This window comes from Lontra canadensis, unplaced genomic scaffold (genome assembly GCF_010015895.1).
Source record: "Lontra canadensis isolate GAN:19392208 unplaced genomic scaffold, GSC_riverotter_1.0 scaffold149, whole genome shotgun sequence".
Lineage (NCBI taxonomy): Eukaryota > Metazoa > Chordata > Mammalia > Carnivora > Mustelidae > Lontra > Lontra canadensis.
This window is the reverse complement of record NW_022631143.1, coordinates 976,060-996,522: the sequence shown is the minus strand read 5'-3', so window position 1 is coordinate 996,522 and position 20,463 is coordinate 976,060. Positions and strand designations below refer to the sequence as shown.

The following is a 20,463-nucleotide window of genomic DNA, read 5'->3' as shown; positions in this document are numbered from 1 at the left end:
GTTCCAGCTCTAGCCACCTCAATTGTGCTTTCCGTTTCTAGTTTCTTGACAACTCTACATGCTTCATATACTCGGAATCATGCAATATTTGTCTATCTTTGATTGTCCTACTTCATGTAACACAATGTCTTCAATGTCCCTCAGTGTTGTAGCACGTGTCAGGATTTCCTTTACTGTTGGGGCATCTGGGTGGTGCAGTCAGTTAAGTGTCCGACGCTTGGTTTCAAATTTGGGTCACGATCTTAGGGTTTTGAGATCGAGCCCCGTGTCAGGCTCCACGCTCAGTGTGGAGTCTGCTTGAGATTCCTTCCTTCTCCCTCTGCCCTTCCCCTCCCTGTGTGCTCTCTCTCAAATAAATACATAAATAAGAATTTCCTTTACTGTTAAGGCTGAACAACATTCCATTGTACGTGTATACCACATTTTGTTTATCCTTTCATCCACTGATGGACATTTGACATGTTTCCACCTTTCAGCTACTGTCAATAATGCTGCTGTGAACATGGATGTACAGGTATCTGTTCCAGACTCTGATTTCAATAACTTTGGATTATACTGAAAAGTGGAACTGCTAGATCATACGGTAATTTTTATTTTTTTACTTTTAACTTTTTGAATTTTTAAGAAACGACCATGGTGCTGTTTTCCAGAGTGAACGCACGTTACATTCCCCCCAAAACTGCACAAGCATTTCAGGTTCTCCACATCCCACCCAATACTTGTGACTTTCTGGGGTTTTTGGATGGTAACCATTCCTATAGGTGTGAGGTGATATCTTGTGGGTTTGGTTTGCATTTCCCTAGTGATTAGTGATGTTGAGCATCTTTTCACATGCTTGTTGGCCATCTGTATGCCTTCTTTGAAGAAATATCTATTCAGGAAAGTGCTACAAAGAGGCATTTTTAATTCAGCAGTTTCTTCCTTTGTATACAGAAAAATCTCAGCTGGCATGACATAAGAGCCATTTTCCCTACCTTTTCTTTGGTACACTATGCCACCACTTCTTTAAGATCTGAATAATAGTTCACTATTATATTCACCAAATGGGCTTGGGTCCCATTTGCACATGTTACATCACAGGCATTGTTCTAAGGACCTTACATATATTAACTTACTTAATCCTCACAACACCCCTGGAAGGTGGATATTCTCACTGCCTGCAGGTTACAGAGGATGGTATGGAGGCACAAATAAGTAAGTGACTTGTCCAAAGTCATGCAGCTGCTGAGCTCTAGTACCAGGATTTGTACCTGGGCAGTTGGCTTCAGAGTCTGTGTGCTTAACCACATTATTTTTCCTCTCTGGCACCCACTAAATCTCTTTTCTATCACTCTTTTTATATCACCTACATTTTTTGTGAGATCTTCTTAGGCAGCTCTTCTGTATACGTTTATATGACTTGGATCACAGATAGTAAAGAACAAATGCAAGTGGCTTATGTTGTAAAAAGGAATTCATTGTCCCCATGGATGGCAAGTTCAGGGTTCAGTTAGCTTCAGGTATGTTTGAATCCAGTGCCTCCGACAGTATTATAACCCCAGTGATCTCAGCAAATGCCGTCAAGTCACATCTCTGGCTCTGGTTGCACCCCATGCCCGTTGCTGGTGAATCATGGTGGCGGGGAATATGAAATGCCCAAGTGAGTCATATGCCCACAACTGGAACAAAGGTGGCATAAACACCACTTGCCCTCCAGAAATTTGGAGTGGGGGAGGGCTGTTCCCACAAAGTAGTACTAGACATTCATTTACATTGAGGGGGCAAGGAGGCTGTTTTTCTTCCTTTTGGAACAAATACACAAGCAAAATTATTGTTCTCAAAAACATTTTGCTTATAATTGAGTAATAAAAAGCATTCATTTAGTGGGCAGTATACACGAAACACGGTCCTAAGTATTTTACATATGTTGCTTGATTCATTCTCACAAGAACTCTGTGAGGCAAATGATGTTATTAACCCATTTTACTGATGGGAAAACTGAGGTATGTAAGGGCCTGGGTATACCTGGAAGAGAACATGGTAACTCGCCCTCGGTGATCTACTTTATAAGGGGTGCAGCCACCATTCTCACCCAGGCAGACTGGCTCCGGGGTTCTTCTCCCATTGCATGATAAGGGAGCTTGCTTGTCATGTATAGAAATTGAAGCTCACAAATTTCAGTGCCTGGTACTTACTGCAGGAAAGACGTCAGGGACTCTCCTTTGGCCAACACAGCTTACACGTAACAATTAGGGCATATACTAGCATCTAAAGTTTATAAATATATAATACATGTATACATGGATAAATATGTAGCCTATTGTACCAAGTTTGTGCTAGACACTGATTATAAGAAAATTGGGGGTGCCTAGGTGGCTCAGTCAGTTAAGCGTTCAACTCGTGATCTCAGTTCAGGTCTTGATCTCAGGGTCTTAATTGCAAGGTTGTGAGTTCAAGCCCTATGCTGGGCTCCACGTTGAGCATCAAGCCTATTTAAAAGAATATTTTGACTAATTATACCTGTTCAGAATCTAAGGGGATGTGATTGAAAATTTTTAAAAATATTATCCAAACTATTATTCACAACTAGCATCATCATAAGCGGTGACCATTTCATTCAGAAGAACTTGAGTAGCAATTAGTTTTGCAGTTTTTAAAATAAACATAGCTGCTAGGGCACCTGGATGGCTCCATTGCTTGAGTGTCTGACTTTTGGTTGTATCATGATCTCAAGGTCATGAGATCAAGCCCAGCCGAGGGCTCCGAGCTCAGGGGGTGTCAGCTGGAGATTATCCCTCTTCCTCTGCCCCTCTTCCCACTGGTGCGTGCTCCCTCTCTCAAACAATAAATAAATCTTTTTTTGCGTGCTCCCTCTCTCAAACAATAAATAAATCTTTAAAAAAAAAAAAACAAAGCAAACCCAAAAAACATAGCTGCAGAGTCTCTCTCAAAACTTTTTGCCTATTAGAAGAAAGCAAAAAGAGTTTTTTAACAGTTTGCTGAGGCAAGGACTAAGTTTTCTTCCTAGTGCCCACATTTTTCTCCTCAGGGCACTCCCTCGAGAACAAAGTGTCAAAGGCAAGATTCCAAAGATATGTTAAAATCCTACTATCTTTCCAACAAGGACTAAGATAAAAGATTCTGTTTTCCTTTAGAACAGTCGTACTGTAAAGGAGTGATAAAAAATTGCACAAAACAGCAGTTCTCCTTAATGAATTGGAAGGAGGCAGAGGGTCATTCTAGAGCCAGTTTTACCACTAGATGTGTAATATGAGGATTTTAGCTGTTCTTGGCCTCAACTTCCTCAACTGAAAAATGAAAGAACCAGAATGGGGATATGTCAATATAGCCACTCATCCAGTGACTGTTTGTTGAACACAGTGCTAGGCACTGTGCCTGATGCCAGAGATGGGCTCTGGTGATGAACAAAAATGGATATGATTCTTGTCTTGGAGAGCATTCAGTGCCCCTGGTGGAGACACACCTGAGTCCAATAATCACCCATTTGATGGTGAAAAGACATCTCAGGACTTTTCAGTTCCTAAATTCCAGATGCACAGAAACATACACGAATGGTTCCTAAAACACAAATCATCCTATATTTATTTGAGAGATCTGATGAATGCCATTTTATTTTTTAGACTAACTTTCTTTCCAGCAAAATACTCATGATGATTTTCTATCTGTCAATGACATAATGCATTGTCCTGGCTCATTATTGTAATAATAGTTACTATGCACATTGAAAGCACTTCAAGTGATATTTCCATCTTCATTTTCATCTCATTCTTAAACTTTTGTTTTTTAAACAAGAAAAGATTGAAAAATAGTAGGGTCTTACTCTAAAGTCTCTGACACAGTTGTGATGTCAATGTTTTCTTCATATAAAATTTAGAGGGAGAGAGAGGTGTTGCTTATTTTGATTGCTATAATAAAATATCGCTCGGGTTCCCACTTTTCCTTCAGATTTAAATTTTATTAATGAAAAATGGGGCAAGATGTGGAATGTGATGTCCTTACTGAAACATTAATGACTCAAGGCGAACAGGAGATAGGGTTTTGTAATTGCTTACTTGTTTATTGAATTCCTTCTTTGGCAGCTGATCTCTGGAATGCTTCATATAACACAAGTCAGGTTGTTAATTAAATCTTCTGTAGAAGTTTTAGGTTTATCTTGAAAAACGATCCTACGGGTTCCACATGCCTCTTCCACATGTGAGGGGCGGAGAGCCAACCAGTAGCCCGTTTGTAATATTTTTGTCAGCAGTGATTCTACCTCAGGCTGTGATTTCAGGAATGGATATTTGCACAGGTCATTGCTTCCCTAACCACCCCTTCTGCCCCACCGGAATTGGATGTGATTGGTTTCGCGCATAGCACACTTTCCTCTGAGTCCAGCTTACACATACATGCTAGGCTCACACATGCATTACATATCTGCACTTGTTTCTCATTAGGGGAGACAAGAGGCTCTCATCATTTGTAGTCCTAGTTTTCCCGCTCTTTATCACAACAGCAAGGCTGCTTTTATATAGAGGTGGTTAGGCGAATGTTTCGGTTGAAAATGAACATCCACATTTTAAGATTTCATCTGGCTTTTTCTGTCAATGAGATAGATCCTTGTCTTCAAATTCTCCTTTAGTACTTCTGAAAAGCTAGTAATATTTGCTTTATGTCACTCTCAGACTCACAGTAATCTAGCAGGAGGGAATCACCAATGCCAAGTTCTCATCTTAGATTTTCTTTTTCCCAGTGCCTTCCAATAGCAGGTCCATGAGAATATAAAGTTAGGTTTAGTAGTCCGTTTTTCCAGTGCACTTTAGAGTTATACATCGGGAGGTAAGTTTTCTCATCCCATATTGTTTTTCTTGACCTCTGAGGACAGGGAACCGAAAGTGATGGTTCTTAAAGAGGACATTTCAGCCTGTGGCACGTTTGTCATTGGGCAGAATCAGTAAAGGACTGGAATAGGGGTATGGCGTAGAGAAGGGATGGGTGGGAGGGTGTGTGTGACTTGGAAACACGAGAAGGGTGATGTGATACTGTCTTTCCCAACCTAACACTGCACCCCTCCCACACCCTGGTACACACCAACGTTGAGAACCAATACTGCACTGTAGCCTTCAAAAGCTAATCCTCCTACACAGAAGTGCCGAAAGGAAAAGGTCCACTGTACACAGTATAATCAAGGACAAGCCCTGTAGTCATGAAGTGGGGACCTAGTGGCAATACTAATTTTGATGAATATGATTTATAACAATGGTATCAATGCATTCACATAGACTTTTCAGGCCTTCTGAATGATGCCTGTAAATAAGACTATATTATACTTCAATCTATTGGAGTAACAACTCTGAATGTATTTAATACATAGGTCTACACCTCCTTGGGGGACCACATACTATTTCAAAATGTGTATGAGGTCAGTAATCTCTAGAAAATTCCCAAGAGGTACATAGAATTTTACATACAGTTTCAGGGGGGTTCATGAATTTTGTGAAGTTCATCAGCAGACAAGGTTAAGAATGGGGTGTTTGAGGGAAATCATGCTAGTAAGAGGATGCAGGTTTCCTGCCTGAGCCTCTGTGCTCTCAGCTGCCTGCACAGTGCACATGACCTTGGGGGCTTTTGGGTGGAGAGCCAGCATCCTTTCCCCATTCCTCCTCCATTATAACATGGCGTGGGGAGCTCACCTTTCTTCACCTGGTTGTCATGTTCCTCACCTGCCTCTGCGGGTAGTTACGGTAAATTGCTACCTGGCTATTTTTCTTCCTTCTCCAGAACGGTTCTAAAGACTTCGTGTGGCCCCTATGTCAGAACTACTTCCTTTGTGCAGGATGAGGCTGACAAACCACAGCCTGTGAAGGCAGACGGGGGAAATCCACCAGAAAGAGGCTTGGGAAGGAACTGCAGATTCGTTGTGGCTAAGTGGGCCCAGAGAGAGTCATGAATTACATAGACACAAATGTCTGCAGTTTGATGACCCCCCTCACCCCACCCATGGTCAGGCACTTAATCACTCTTTCCTCTGTGTCTCCTTAACTCCATTATACCTCAATTATAGCTCCTATCGCTGTGCTAGGATTATTTGTTTATGAGTCTGTCTCTCTTACCAGACTATGAGCAATTCCACGACTTATTTATCTCTGTACCCCAATCCGGTGTCTGGGTGAAGAGTGCAGGCTCTGGAGTCAGACTGTCTGCAATCAAATCCATGCTCTGTGCGTATGAATAGGATGACTGGGGCAGGTTATGTAATTTAGTTGAGTCTTGGTTTCTTTCTCTTTTTTTCTTTTCCTTCCCTTCCTTTCCCTTCCCCTTCGCTTCCCTTCCCTTCCCTTCCCTCCCTCCCCTCCCCTCCCCCCTTCCTCCTTCCCATTTCCCCTTCCTTTTTCCCTCCTTCCGCCTTTCTCCCCTTCCTTTCTTTCCCTCAATTTCCTTTGCACCTAAAGTGTCACACTAATGATATTTATTGGTTAATTGTGAAGAATAAGTGAAATCAGGCTTAGCACAGTGAGTCTTTATACATATAATAATAGGCATTACTATTATATCTATTACCGTTAGTATTGATGGCTGAATATCAGTACTTACTCTAGTTCACCTGCCAGGAAGAAGACTTTTAGGCTTAAACTACCAAAGAGCGCACATTTCTCCCAGGGCTCTCCTTGTCACCCCTACCCTCTTTGCTTACTGACACCCCTCCCCTGCAACATAGTAATTTATATCCTCCTTGCCCTCCTTTGTCATCTTGTGCTCATCGTCATCTGACACATGCTATGTTTATTTGATTATAGTCTCGAATGTAAACTCCACGAAGGAGCTTTGGTCACTTGGGGTTCACTAATGCCTAGAGCAATGTCTGCCTGGCACATAGAATATGCTCGACCAATATTTGTTGAATGAATGAATGAATGATTGGACACAACAACACACTTAAAGCATCTTCACTCTTCTTTAGGTGAGTCTTGCTGACCGTCACTCAATGTCATGCCCTAAATGGGCACATTTCTTCACTTTGCCAAATGGTCATAGAGCAGCTTTTACCTTGATTTCTCTTTCCTCCATGACTGGGGTGGGAAGGGAAAAATATTTGCTGCTTGTTACAAAAACTGAAAGGTTTAGAACTTTGATGTCAAAGCCATACCCTTCAGCAGGGGCTGTGGGGGAAATCGCTGAGCTGAGCAGGAGAGGCCCCCTCTGAGAGGGGACAAGGGAAGAGGCAGGACAGGGGTGGATGAGTCCTCCCTCACCTCTCTCACCTCCCTCACTTGTTCCTGTCAGGCCTCCTCAGAAACTCAGTCACTACTCCCAGTGGAGAGATTCAAGTACAAACTCCTCAGCAGTCCTTCCACTCCTTCTCCACAGGTACCTTCTGTTGTAGCCAAACGGGATCATGCCCTCTTCTTTCCCAGCTTCCATACTCCTGCTTGTGCCGACGCTTAGGCTACTGCGCGTGCATGCACGCGTGCGCGCACACACACACACGCAGGCACACACACTCCTTCAACTGTTTTTTTTTCCCTTCTGTATGGTACCTTTTTTTCTAGATTCTACGGTCCTTCAAGGTGCAATTACAATGCTGTCTCGCCAGGATATTTCCTCCAATTTCTCTCCCATTCCTCTGCTTTAAACTCTGGAGGCAGTCAGCTGAGTTCTTCCTCAGATTCCTTCAAGAATTTTTACCTGTCTTTTGGGGGTACTTGCTAGCTTTTCCCCACACTGAGCTATCTCCAGACTTGTCTGCTAAATTGTCTTGAGGGTGGGGAATGTTTTTCTCTATTTTCTGTGTGAACCAGATGCTCAGTGAATGTTTCTGAGTGGGGCTCTCGGTTTACAGCTGAATATATCCATTTTCCTAGCAGTACAAAAAAAAAAAAAAATCCTTAGGGCCTGTCTGATGGTAACATTTTATTTATTTTCAAAGGTTTTATTTATTTATTTGAGACAGAGAAAGGGAGAAGCACAAGTTGGGGTGGGCAGAGGGAGAGGAAACAGCAGACTCCCCACTGAGCAGGTAACCTGATGCCAGGCTCCATCCCAGGACCTCGGGATCATGACCTGAGCCTGAAGCAGACACTTAACCGACTGAACCACCCTGATAACATTTTGAATATAACTTGTTTTTCTCATACGGTCAGTACAGATGAATTTTTTCACCATCTGTTCTGTAAAAGGCAAAACAATAACTAATGTGCACATAGAGCTGGGCTTCTATTTCTTGAGACCTGGGGGAGAAGTGGTCACTCTCTGGGGAAACTCATCCTTAACTTTGTTTTCAGGTGGGAGACTTACCAAGTGAAAGAAACAAGCAACTGACACTGAGATTCCCTTTGAGATGGTAGGTAAGTCACCAGGGTTACTTACTCAGAGTAAGGTGCAGTTTCTCAATGCCTTAAGCCCATGCAAGTTATCACTCAGTGATAACACTGCCCCCTTCTGTTCCTCTGGATTGTTAGTACCGGCGACTTCTGCAGGCTGCTTTCAGGATCCTGATGTGAATTACCAGTTTCCAAGAAATGCTTGCTTAGGGCAGAAAGGAAAGGAACTCATAGGGTCAGTGTGAGCCATGATTTTATTCTTTCAAGGTTTCTCTTCTGATCATTCTCTTTACCACTAAATTTTGTTGGGAGGTATTAATTCAGACACACACACACATACACATGCACACACACACACACACACACGGATATTATATTTCAAGGGTACGAATGAAGTAAAAAATCATAACAAAATTATTTCAGGAGAACGAATGAAGTACAAAACCATAACAAAATTAACAAAATCCTAACACAAATCTTTTATTTATTTGTACTCTAAGACTTTCCTTAATCTTTCCTAGTTCCTAAAACTTCTCTGTTTCTTCCCTTGGAGGTTAAATGTCACCACTGGTCGATGCATGGGGACTCTTTCATTTCAGACAGAACCTCCCAGACTAAGAGCACTTATAGAGCCATGGCAGGTGTTCTTTACATACCAAAGGCCGACACCACTTCCTCCACAAACCACTGTGAAATGACTTACCTCAGAACTTTTGAACTGCTTTTTGACTCTAGTCCCCTTTCCTTGCAAGTCCATTTACATATCTCTAAAGCAGTTGAGACTGGATAACATAGGGCTGTGAATCTACACCCAGAACTTTGGACTTTATTCTAAAAACAACAGGGGAGCCAATTAAGCTCTGTGGGCAAACCATGTCATCTTTGGAAGGCTGGCACTGTCAGCTTTGTGTTGAATGAACCGAGATGAAAAAACTTGGATAGAAGGAGAACACGAGCAGATCCACACGTAACACAGCAACCAGTACTTGCACCATGTAACCAAAATCCTTACCAGTTTCTCCTCATTTATCCTCTCTCAAGCCTAGTCCAGCCACCAGCATCTGTCACTTGAATCCCTGTAACTGTCTTCCTAACTCATTGCCTGACAACCAATCTTGCTCCCCTATATTCTGTTATCCCCACAGCAAGCCAAAGACAACTTCAAAAAACGGGTGACTTATTACAAGACATGATCAGAGAGGGAGACAAAGCATGAAAGACTCTTAACCATAGGAAAAAAACCGAGGGTTGCCCAAGGGGTGGTGGGTGGGGGGATGGGGTAACTGGGTGACAGGTATTAAGGAAGGCATGTGATGTAATGAGCAACGGCTGTTATATAAGACTGATGAGTCACTGAATTCTACCTCTGAAACTAGTAACACATTATATGTTAATCACCTGCATGTTTTTAAAAAGAAACTGCACACTTTTAATAATAATATGAAATGAAATGTGAATCTGATTTATTAAAAACAAGTGACTTGCCATCATACTTGGAATGAAGTTTATGCTCCTACCGTGTGCGTGTGGCCCAGCACAGCTGACTCCTCTCTGCTTCTCAGACCTATACTCTCATTTCTGCTCACTGGCTCTAACTTGCTGGCTTTGTTGGTTTCCCGAAAAAGCCATAAGTTTAGTCTGACTTCAGACATGTGAGCCTTTGTTCAAACCATTCCTCCTGTCTAGAGCATGCTGTTCCCAGAACTTTATGTAAACAAGTTGTCTTCTTGCTTCAGCTCAAAGATCACTTCCTCAATGAGTCCCAACCTATGGTACTTCATCCTCTTCTCTTTGTCTCCCCACTCCCAGCCCAAGAGATTCTTTTCAAATCACCTGGTTCTATTTTATTTATAACCCATATCACTATTTGAGATTATCTTTCTCATTTATTTGCTTACTTGTTCAAGATGGAAGCTCTGTGAGGTCAAGGATCTAGTCTACCTTATTTATCTCTGGGTCCCCAACACAGGGTTTCCTGCACCTGGTTCACGGTGAATGCTTGGTGGTTATTTGTTGAATATATGAATCTGGGTAAAAGGTAAAGAAAAATGGCAGGGCAAGAGGAAGTGGAAGAGAAGAGACACCTGAAAGAATTATAGAAGAGATAGAGTCACTCAGTTTGATTACTGGATATCAGGAGCCAATGGAAAGGGGAGGAGAGGTAATGGGTTTTCACCTGGAAAGTAGAGGAAGACCAGTGATGCCATTAACTCAAGGAGAACTTGGTGGAATATAATGGATGGGAGTGGCAAACAGATATTTGGCTTTGGCCTTGAGTGTGAGATGTGTTGGGTCTGTGCAAAAAAGCCCAGTAGGTATGTAGAAATTGAAAAGAGGCCAAAGCTAAACATTTAGATTTTGGAGTCATTTGCACTGTGATGATAGTCCATGGAGACTGAATTTTGCCAATGGGGCAAAGCATCTGGGATGAAGAGAACTTTAAAAATGTACAGATTTTTGTCTAAAGATCCTTGTGTATAAGAAACCATGCTGGTACAGGTGACATCTAACAAATGAGGAGCAAGAGCTGGTGTTTCATGGGACCTGGGTTGGAGATACTAACAATTTGTCAGGTAGAGAGTGACTGTTCTCTTCTGCCAAGGAGCATGACAGCACTGCCATATGGTGCCCTCTGATCTGCCCCAAATAGCTCTAGGTAAGAGGCTGTGTACGCTGAAGCCATCCGTGAGACTGCTCTGCTTCCTTCCCTTCAACTCCGAGGGGTATCCAGAGAGAGAACTGGGTAAACTCAATGACGAACCTCTATCCTCTGATCTAGGCAGTGTATAATCTAAAACAATTTAGGGGGAAAGAGCATGAAGAAAAGTTACATTTCTTGAGCACCCACTGTGGGTGTGGTGATGAACTTGGCACTCCATATGCATTCTCCTATTTAATCCTCACAAAATCTCTAATAAGGAATGACGATTAGTACCCATTTTACAGATGAGAAAACTGTGACTAGAGATGTGATATAATTTTCCCAAATGGTAAATGATGGATCTGGAATTTGGCCCCAGAACAGCCCGATCCCAAAGCCCACATTTGGAACCACTAATGCCTCCCAGCGTACGAATTAACTGTTTTTAGCCCTTAAAGTTTATTGCCGTATTTCTTTGTAAATTTCTTTCCCTTTCCATCCCAAAGTTGTGAATATTAGGTCAACAAATCAGGCAAACCTTTTTTTTTTTTGCATTAAGAAAAGTAACCCAAATTACTCTGAGGTTGTCCTTTTGTGCTGAACAACAGTTAACTCTTATTCTTTTATTAGATCTCCTGTGTGTTACACAATTGCCTTAAAGAACTGCTATTGCTTACAGACGGTCTACTTTCCCAAGCCCTCAGGATATCCTTAATTACCAGGCTTGTGGGGTATCTGAAATAAAACAGTGCTCTGGATCCTCCTCCATTTCCATCCCCCAGTCTTAACTAGACGCCCATCCTGTTGATGGTGGGAGCCTGCTCCTGGAAATGGTCACGTTAGTTCAGCTGGTGGTCTCCCGGATTCCTGCAGCATGATACCGCAGGGCGGTGCAGCTGCTGTCACACTTCACCAATGGCCCTTCTTTCTGGCCTAGTCTCCTGAAGTTGTGATACACCTCTGGCCTAATGTTTCTTCTTTTTATCCTCAGTACCGTTGTTGGCCCATATTTCCAGGCAGCGGTGAGGCTCATGCTGCCGTGCAGAATGTCAAAGGATTTCTGCCAAGCAACATCTGTCTGCTGCTCTGGGTTTCATAGACTATGTCCTTGGAGGCATTTGGAGCCGTTGCAGTGAGGCCTGCTTGCTGCCATCCTGGTGCCTCCTTGGTCTCTTACAGAATCCTCAGCATCATCGCTTATATGCCTGTTGTCAGTCATCTGGAACCACGGTCCAGTGGCCCAAAAGTCATGGCAAAAAGAGGGAGCTCGTAGAGTAAATAAATAATGGGGATGGGCCCCTCAAATGGCTCTTTGTCTTTGTTGGCTGAGAACCAAATATAAATCAGCTGTAGGGACTAGTGCTGTAATGGGCTTACATTTATATCCACATATAAAATATTTCTGAGACCATCAGGACTCTTAATGAACCAGTCCAGTTTGGGGCAGTTCTAAATGCGTTCTAAATGAGTGCCCCGTAAATGTGTAGTGATGCAAGGTGGCACTTCCTTTAGTCCATCTATATTTTATGAATGGGCACTTTGCGCTAGGCATGATGTTCTGTAGTTTCACAAAATGGCTCTGTTCTTGTTTGCACAGTGCCTCTCTCGTGGAGCTCCTTCCAGTTCTTTCCACAGCAATCGCTGCTTGGTCCAGGCTGCCATAACCGACGTCCACGATGGACGTATGGCGCTTTCCTTTCAATGGCCCCACTGGATTATCTGCTTGTTGAGGGTGAGACTCATGTCTGGTTCATCTTTGCCTCTCCTACAGGGTCTCACGTAGCTCTTTGTACTCACAGATATGTAAATATATGAGTAAGTGAAGAAGATCAAAGACATGAGTCAGGAGAGGGATTTTAAAGGAGTTGAAAGCTGCTTTTGTTGGGCTCCCTCAACCTCAGCTGTTGTGACTAATTGGGTGTCTAGGGAAGGATTCTGCTTTGGCTCTGATTAAGCAGTGGCTCTGCAGGTGAAATTTTTGGGAGGAGGGAGTTATTATTGTGAGGCGCTGATGTTCTCAGCCTGGCCTCTATTGGTTACTTTCATTGGCAATTTCTTTCTTTCCTTACACTTACAGGCATAAATATCCGTGGGCAAAATGGCAATGTAAGGAGTGCATTTACCTACTCTCTTTGGTGCAGATAAGAAATCCATCACTTCTTCATCCCTAGCCCATGCATCTAATTTTTTCACCTGAATTTATTATTTTATCTAATATCCCATTTGGGGGTAATCTCAGCCTCTGTGTCCAGTATTATTGCACTTCAACAATATAACTGCTTTTAAAATCTCATTTAAATATGTGAAAAATCCAAGGGGCTGGTTGAGAGACACCAGGTTGAATCTAGTTTCTATCAGATACATAAATCTTTTTTTGTGTCACCCCGTTTGTTCATCGGCCTTCTTTTTCCTGATGAATGGCAACCAGCTATCTCAGGAAGATGTATGACACTGGCTCCATTTCAAATAATTGCCTGATATCCTCTGGCAGCCATTGGAAACACACACTGCAAACCAGCCTGTCATTTCAAGAGACCCTAGGGTAATTGGGAGATGTGCTTGAGGTTCAGATCATGGTCTGTAAAGGTAACATACAATTTCTTTGGCAGAAGCAGCACGAATCTGCATTGTACAGCAAAGCGTGTTGTTTCCCAACTCACATTTGAATTCTGTGGTGTAGCCCCTAAAATCTTGTGCCCAGTGTGTGACTCTGTAGGTCAACCATTACCAGGCCTTCTAACCACACACCCCATGCCACATACCTTTTTGGGAGGATGCAAAGTGACTGACACATAAAGTGGCTGGATTAGAATTCCCTGATATCTTTTCAAGTTTTTTTTTTTTTTTTGAAGTAAATTGTATTTTTTTTCCAGCATCGAGGCACTTAATTTTTTTTTTAATTGTTCTGAGGGAGAGTCTTATCCCAAAAGCAGTTTCTTATTTCTAAAAGCTTCTAAATTCTGGAACATAAACATATAAATTTGTATTACTCATCCTTTTGGATTCATGAAGGGCTAACTCTCTATGCTGAGATGCAAACTTTTAATTTTTCATCTCTGAAATCATTATTCCATTTGAAACCAACATCTTAGGAGTAAAGAAAATTGGAGATGCCACGTCAGATTAGACTCTTGTTGTATCCAGCCAAGATTTCTGGATACCCTTGTCTCAGATGATAGCTTATTCATTCATTCATTATTTATGAATTCATTCATTAATTCACTTCTTAATTTTAATAGTCCTTGCACAAATACTTACGGAGTGCTTACTCTGTGCCAGGCATAGAATCAGAGTTAGAATATAGTGGGAATCTGCACTAGGAATTCCTTGTTGTGCCATGTGATGTCAAATGCAAATATTGGGCATAGACTGAGGGTGTTTAATAAAAGGAACTATATGGCTGAGTAAGTTTGGTGTACTTAAAAGGGGGCTTTGGGGTCAGACAGGCTTGGTGTGACCTATTGCCAATAACCCAACCTATTGGAGGCTCTTTTATTCTTCCCACAATACCAACAGTTGAAAATTGTTGTAGGAACCGGAAAAGATAATGTATGTGAAAATGTCTGGCTGTCTGGACCAGTTTCATTTGTTGATTTTATTAATTTGTTTGGCCTCAGGCACCGACGTAGATATTTTAAGAAAATGGCATCAATGAAATTTTGAAACTGAAAACTTTGTCATGTCTTGCTCTTGCTGGGGTGTTCCTTTTAATGGCTCTTTTTTTGTTCAGTCTAGTTTGACTCCAAATTGGGTACACACATGACCCATTTGCAGTGGTGAGTTCAGAAAGGCTGTTTTTCTGCAGGCAGTTGATTTCTCTGGGACCTGACCAAATGAACAGATCCCTCCTAGCATGGAAAACTCAATGTTTTGGTGAAGAAACTGAAATCAGGGGTGCCTGGGTGGCTCAGTCGGTTAAGTGCCTGCCTTCTGCTCAGGTCATGATCGCAGAGTCCTGGGATGGAACCCCGAGTTGGGCTCCCTGCTCAGTGGGAAGTCTGCTTCTCCCTCCCGCTGCTCTTGGGCTCTGGCTCGCTTGCTCTCTCTTTCTCAAATAAATAAATAAAATCTTAAAGGAAAAAAAAGAAACTGAAATCAACTGTTTTATATTCCCAACCAACAGCTCATTCCAATATGACCCTGTGAGCTTCTTAACATATTATTTTATTGGGCCAATTTGAGGATACGGTCTTGCTCCTGCAATTAAATTCAACAAAGATGTAGTGAGCCCCCTTCAAAACAGGAACTCCTGTGCTATTGGTCAGAGAGCAAGATGAATGACAAATGATCCCTGCCCAGTGGGTTTCTCGCACATCACCCAAAAAGCAGGGGGAAAGTGCTCTGGATACCAAGCAGTGTTTCAGAGCATACAAGAAATCCCCAGCTTTGACTCCTCAAGTCTTCTAATAATTCAATTTTGTTCCTTGAATGAAATCCTTCCATTTGTTATTCGGTCTCTGTCCTTCTGTCTTCCTGCTGTGCCCCATCTGCAGATGCCACTGGTAAGATTCATTTCAACCTATGAGACTGACATGTTTGGATTTAGCTGTGAAAAATGCCTTCTACAAACAATTGCTACACCAGAGGGACTGTGCTGAATCACTGCAAAGCGATGTGAGATCTTTTGAACGAGCCAGCCTGTTCATTTGCTTTCCTCCATGCATCATCCGATGAAAGGCACAGCTATTTACTAAGGCCGGAGAGTATGCTTTTAAATCAACTAATTGTCCATCTCCAAGGACAAGTGTGCTTTGGGTTCCAGCATCCTTTTCCTTTCTTCTCTTCCCCTGCTTGAAGGAAGAAGCAGACTTTCAAAAAAGGGACCAGTCACATCACCAGCATGAATGAGTAATGTGGAACAGTTTCCATCCCCTTGTCCACACAGACCCGGGGCATAGGTGCAGGGAGGAGAGGGAACAGGGACAGAAGAGGTAATTGAACCAAGCATAAATATAATCACATTGCCCATTACTTATTGAACATTTGCTGTATTCCAAGCACTTTCAGAACATTCTCTAATCCTCACATCAGTCCTACAGAGTAGATACTTTTATTTCTACTGTATACATGCAGAGAACATCCTGGGAGAGGCACAGGGATTAGGTCAGAATCCTGGAGCTGGTACTTTCCTCTTTCAGACCTGACTCTGCCTGAATCTGACACCCGCTCCTTTTCATTGTAACTGGGATTTTCAAGCTCTACTCCCTGTAAGTCGTTGTAGGGTGTTTAATAAATTCCATTTATGCATGTATGAAACTATTCAGAAAAAAAATGCAAATGCATTCGAGAGACCAGCGACATACTATTGCAATTTCTGACCAGTTGCTTTTTTTTTTTAAACAAACATTTTTTTTTAAAGATTTTATTTATTTGACAGACAGAGATCACAAGTAGGCAGAGAGGCAGGCAGAGGAGGGGGGGAAGCAGGCTCCCCGCTGAGCAGAGAGCCCCACGGGGGGCTTAATCCCAGGACCCTGAGATCATGACCAGAGCGGAAGGCAGAGGCTTAACCCACTGAGCCACCCAGGCACCCCGTTCTGTTTTGATACCACTTGGATCTGTTGCATATTTTGGAACAATGACAAAGATGTCCTTTGGAAAATGGGTGTCCTATGTAGGAGATAAAAGGTTGACAGTTACTGGCCCACAAATTACTCCTTTGTCAAGAGATATATTGCATAATATATAGCAAATGTAACGAAGACTAAGCCAACGTGTAATACAACAAATAATACATGGGAAAGCATACTTCTAGGGAAAGGACGGCAGGGAGAGGCAAGAGTAGACCTCTTTTGTTTTGTTTTACAGTGATTTCTAAAATACCACTTGTGTATTTGCTGGAATCAATTGCTGGGTAGTTGGGCAGCTATATTGTATTTTTCCCTTCACTTCCCACCCAGTCTGTATTCCACATTGCTGAGATCACAATTTCTAAGTACATATGTGTGTGGGTTGGCTTTACACAACCCTGTGACAAAACAGTGCACTCCTAACTTTGACCATGTGCTCCAGAAAAACTTCCCAGTTTTGAAGGGAAACCCAGGGCCATCTGGGTGACTTCAGTCGGTTAAGTGTCCCACTCTGGATTTCGGCTCAGGTTATGATCTTTGCGTTGTAGGATCAAGCCCTGCATTGGGCTCCGCGCTGGATGTAGAGTCTGTGTTATGATTATCTCTCTCTCCTTTTCCTGCTGCCCCTCTCCTCACCTCTCTAAAAACAAACAAACAAACAAACAAACAAATAAAATAAAAATAATTCTGTTTTGAAGGGAAACCTAAAAGGTGACCATGCACCCACACCTATTACAGAAATGTGTACCCTCTTTCCACTGTCACATGCTCACATCAAAAACCTTAAGCCCCTGCTAATACAGTCAATAACACCACTTCATACTCGAATAGCACTACTTTCTGTTCAGATCAGCATAAACTTCTTTTAAAGCTCAGATCTTAAAATGATGGTTCCCTTGGAAGAACTTTACATACTTCCATTCAGAGGCATCATGCTGGTATGAACATCTTTAGCTATTACACGTATTTTATGAGAGTATAGTTCAAGAATATTTTCAGGAGAGACCAAGAGAAATGTCTAGATTGAACATTTGCTGTTATGTAAAACTTGGAGGAGGATTTGAGGCAACAGTGGGTAACCACAAAGGGTCTCCCCTTCCCCTTGAAGATTATGCAGACCTAATCCAAATTCTCTCTTGCAAGGCGTTATGTTAACAAGATCACTGTTTGCTGCCTTCTTGCTCTGTCTCTTATATAGCAAATTACTGCCTGGTAGGTCTCTGACAATTTGGCAGCTCTATTTTATCTTTATTTTGCCATCAGTCACAGTAACTCTATAAAGGGAGACAGGTTCATTTTATAGATATGGAAGCAGAGGCCACCCTGAGGTTAAGTGGTCTGTTCAAAACATACGTGGACTGCGTAGGACCCAAAGCTGAAAACAGCTGCCGGCACCTGTCCGCTCACGAATCTAGAACTTTTTCATCTTTGCCTTCCATGGGGACGATTTTGTGTGTGTGTGTTTGTATGTGTTTGTGTTCAGAGACTGTATCGAATTCAGCTTTGTAGCTTAAGTACTTGGAACTGTGCTGGACACACAGAGGCACTCAATAAATCCATGTGGCGTGAATGAAAGGGTCCCGAGAAGGGAACCTTGTAGGACGAAAGACAGTGGCATTTTCTTTTCTAACCACTGTGGTGCTATTTTCAGTTCCCATTCTGCCACCTCATCGCCTCCAGCAAATCTTGAAATCCTCACATTATTAATACATATGCTTATAACAAGCAATGATCTTCACCTACACCTGCAGAGTGAGGAGAGTGAAGATTTTGGAAGTAGAACTGAATTTCAGTCTTTGGGCATCTTCTGTAACTTCTTTATGCCTCCGCTTCAGTCTACCAATGACAAACGCAGTTACTTCCATAGCCGTCATGGAGACTGCTGGCATTTTGCAAGCACATACCTAGGGCCAGACAATATGCTCAGGATCTTACATGCATCATGGTATTGAATCTGCACAACACGCCTGGGAGGCAGGTCTTCCTGTTATCTTCATTTGACCCTGGCTCAGAGACGTTGAGCCCCTCCTCTCATGTCACACAGCCATCAGGCAGAGATGGAAGAGGGATGGTGACTGTTGTGAGTTCTTGAGGGCTGGCCCTCCACAAACAGTACCTGTGTTAGGATGACAGTGAGGATGCAGGAGACCTTGGGGCATGCGACACAATGAATGTATGGCATTTTAGTCTACATTTATGAGATCATTCCCTCCCTGATAACAAAGACAGTCAGCATAAAAGCTATCTCTGCTCCAGGGGGGAGGAAACTTAAGGATGTGTTAGGAGGTAAGGATGTGCAAAGTGAACACATTATTCCAAATTTATAATTGTCCTTTTGAGAATATACTCTTCATCATTCAGCTACGGGGGTGTGTGCAAGTAGGGAACAGGAAACAGAGGCTAAGACACATTTTATCAACTCCATAATCTACCCATGGTGTATCCAAATGTGCTATAGTCTTGACTATTACGGATGAAACATTCTCCCTTTCTCTTCCCCTAAGAGAAATCTGTTGCTGTATGTTCAGCCTTTGGGCCGAGTGGAGGATCCCACAATGTTTCAGCGGAGAGCTGCCAGAACAGAATAATAGCACTAGCTGTGTTATCTGCTGACACAGAGGACAGGAATACACTTACAGCCTAGAATTGGCTTCTTGCCTCTTGTTAAGGCACCAAGCAGCTGGGCTTACTGACAACCTCCCTGAGACTGAGACACATGCGCTTACTCTAGCACTATTTAAATCTCTCTCTATGGTGGATTGCTTTGTTTCCTTTGAGCCTGTTACCTCTTTAATCTCACTTCTTATTTGTTTGCATCCCCTAGACTAAAGGAACAAGAAAATGTATGCATCAGAGGATGGTTACCCAGGCCAGTAGACCCCAGCTAGAAAAGGCTTCGAGCCAATCTGCAACCAAACCCCTGACTTCTCAAAAGGTGAGACGGAGGCCCATGCAGTCTTGATTTCGGAGGCTCCGGGTACATTAAAAGGTAAATACGCACATGGGGCGCCTGAGTGACTCAGTAGGTTAAGCACCTGACTCTTGATTTAAGCAAGGTCATGATCTCAGGGTCTTGAGATGGGGCTCCTACCTTGGGCTCTAGGCTTCAGGTTCAGTGGCTCAGTGGGGAGTCTGCTTGAAGATTCTCTCCCTATGCCCTTCCCCAACTCTCCTTCATGCAGGAAAGCTCTCTTTCTCTCTATAAAATAAATAAATAAATCTTAAAAAAAAAAAAAAGGTAGCCTAACCTTTGAAACCCCGACCAATAAAGAGATAGAACTCCTCATTTTTGAAATTCAGAATCCTCTCAATTAAATTATAAAATCTTCTAGACTTGAATTTAACTTAATATTGAAAACTCTTTAAAATGAATTGCTGGGTTTTCTTCAAATGCGTAGTTTGAATTTTTTTTTTTATTTGCCTCCTCGCCATTCCTATTCTAGAATATAAGCAGTTCAAAAAATTGATCATAATGAGTAGGCAGTGCTCTAAACCCCGTCTTGCTACTCCACAGCTGTGTGACCTTGTGGAATTTCTTTCCCTCTCTGGTCCTCATTTTATATATATCTAAGATGAGATGATAATTTCCATTTTCTCAAGTTCCTTTGGTTTTTCTTATTCTTATTTTCTTATTCCCAATCCTCACTTTCCTGACAAACTGTCCCCAGAATAAATAAATTAAAAAAATATATATATATATATTTAAAATTTATTTTAAGTAGAGGCTCCATGCCCTGTGTGGAGATCTCATGACCCTGAGATCAAGACTTGAGCTGGGATCAAGAGTCATATGCCAACTGAATGAGTCACCCAGGCACCCCTGTCCCCAGAATATTTTAATACCCAACCTCCAAAGCTATTGTTATGGTTTACTGGCCCATTCTGTTAAAAATAAAATGAAATGTTTGCATATTTCTAACTACAACTAAGCCCAGTACTTACTAGGCATGGA

General features: G+C 42.3%; 1 protein-coding gene across 1 annotated transcript in view; it reads left to right on the top strand.

The window, feature by feature from the left end:
* Positions 1 to 490: 490 nt before the first annotated feature.
* Positions 491 to 20,463, top strand: part of KCTD16 (potassium channel tetramerization domain containing 16) — a 283,672-nt gene continuing 263,699 nt past the window's right edge. The window contains exons 1-2 of the mRNA XM_032844247.1: positions 491 to 583; positions 19,336 to 19,446. The gene's annotated coding sequence lies outside the window, so the exon portion shown is untranslated. The remainder of the gene's footprint in view (positions 584 to 19,335; positions 19,447 to 20,463) is intronic.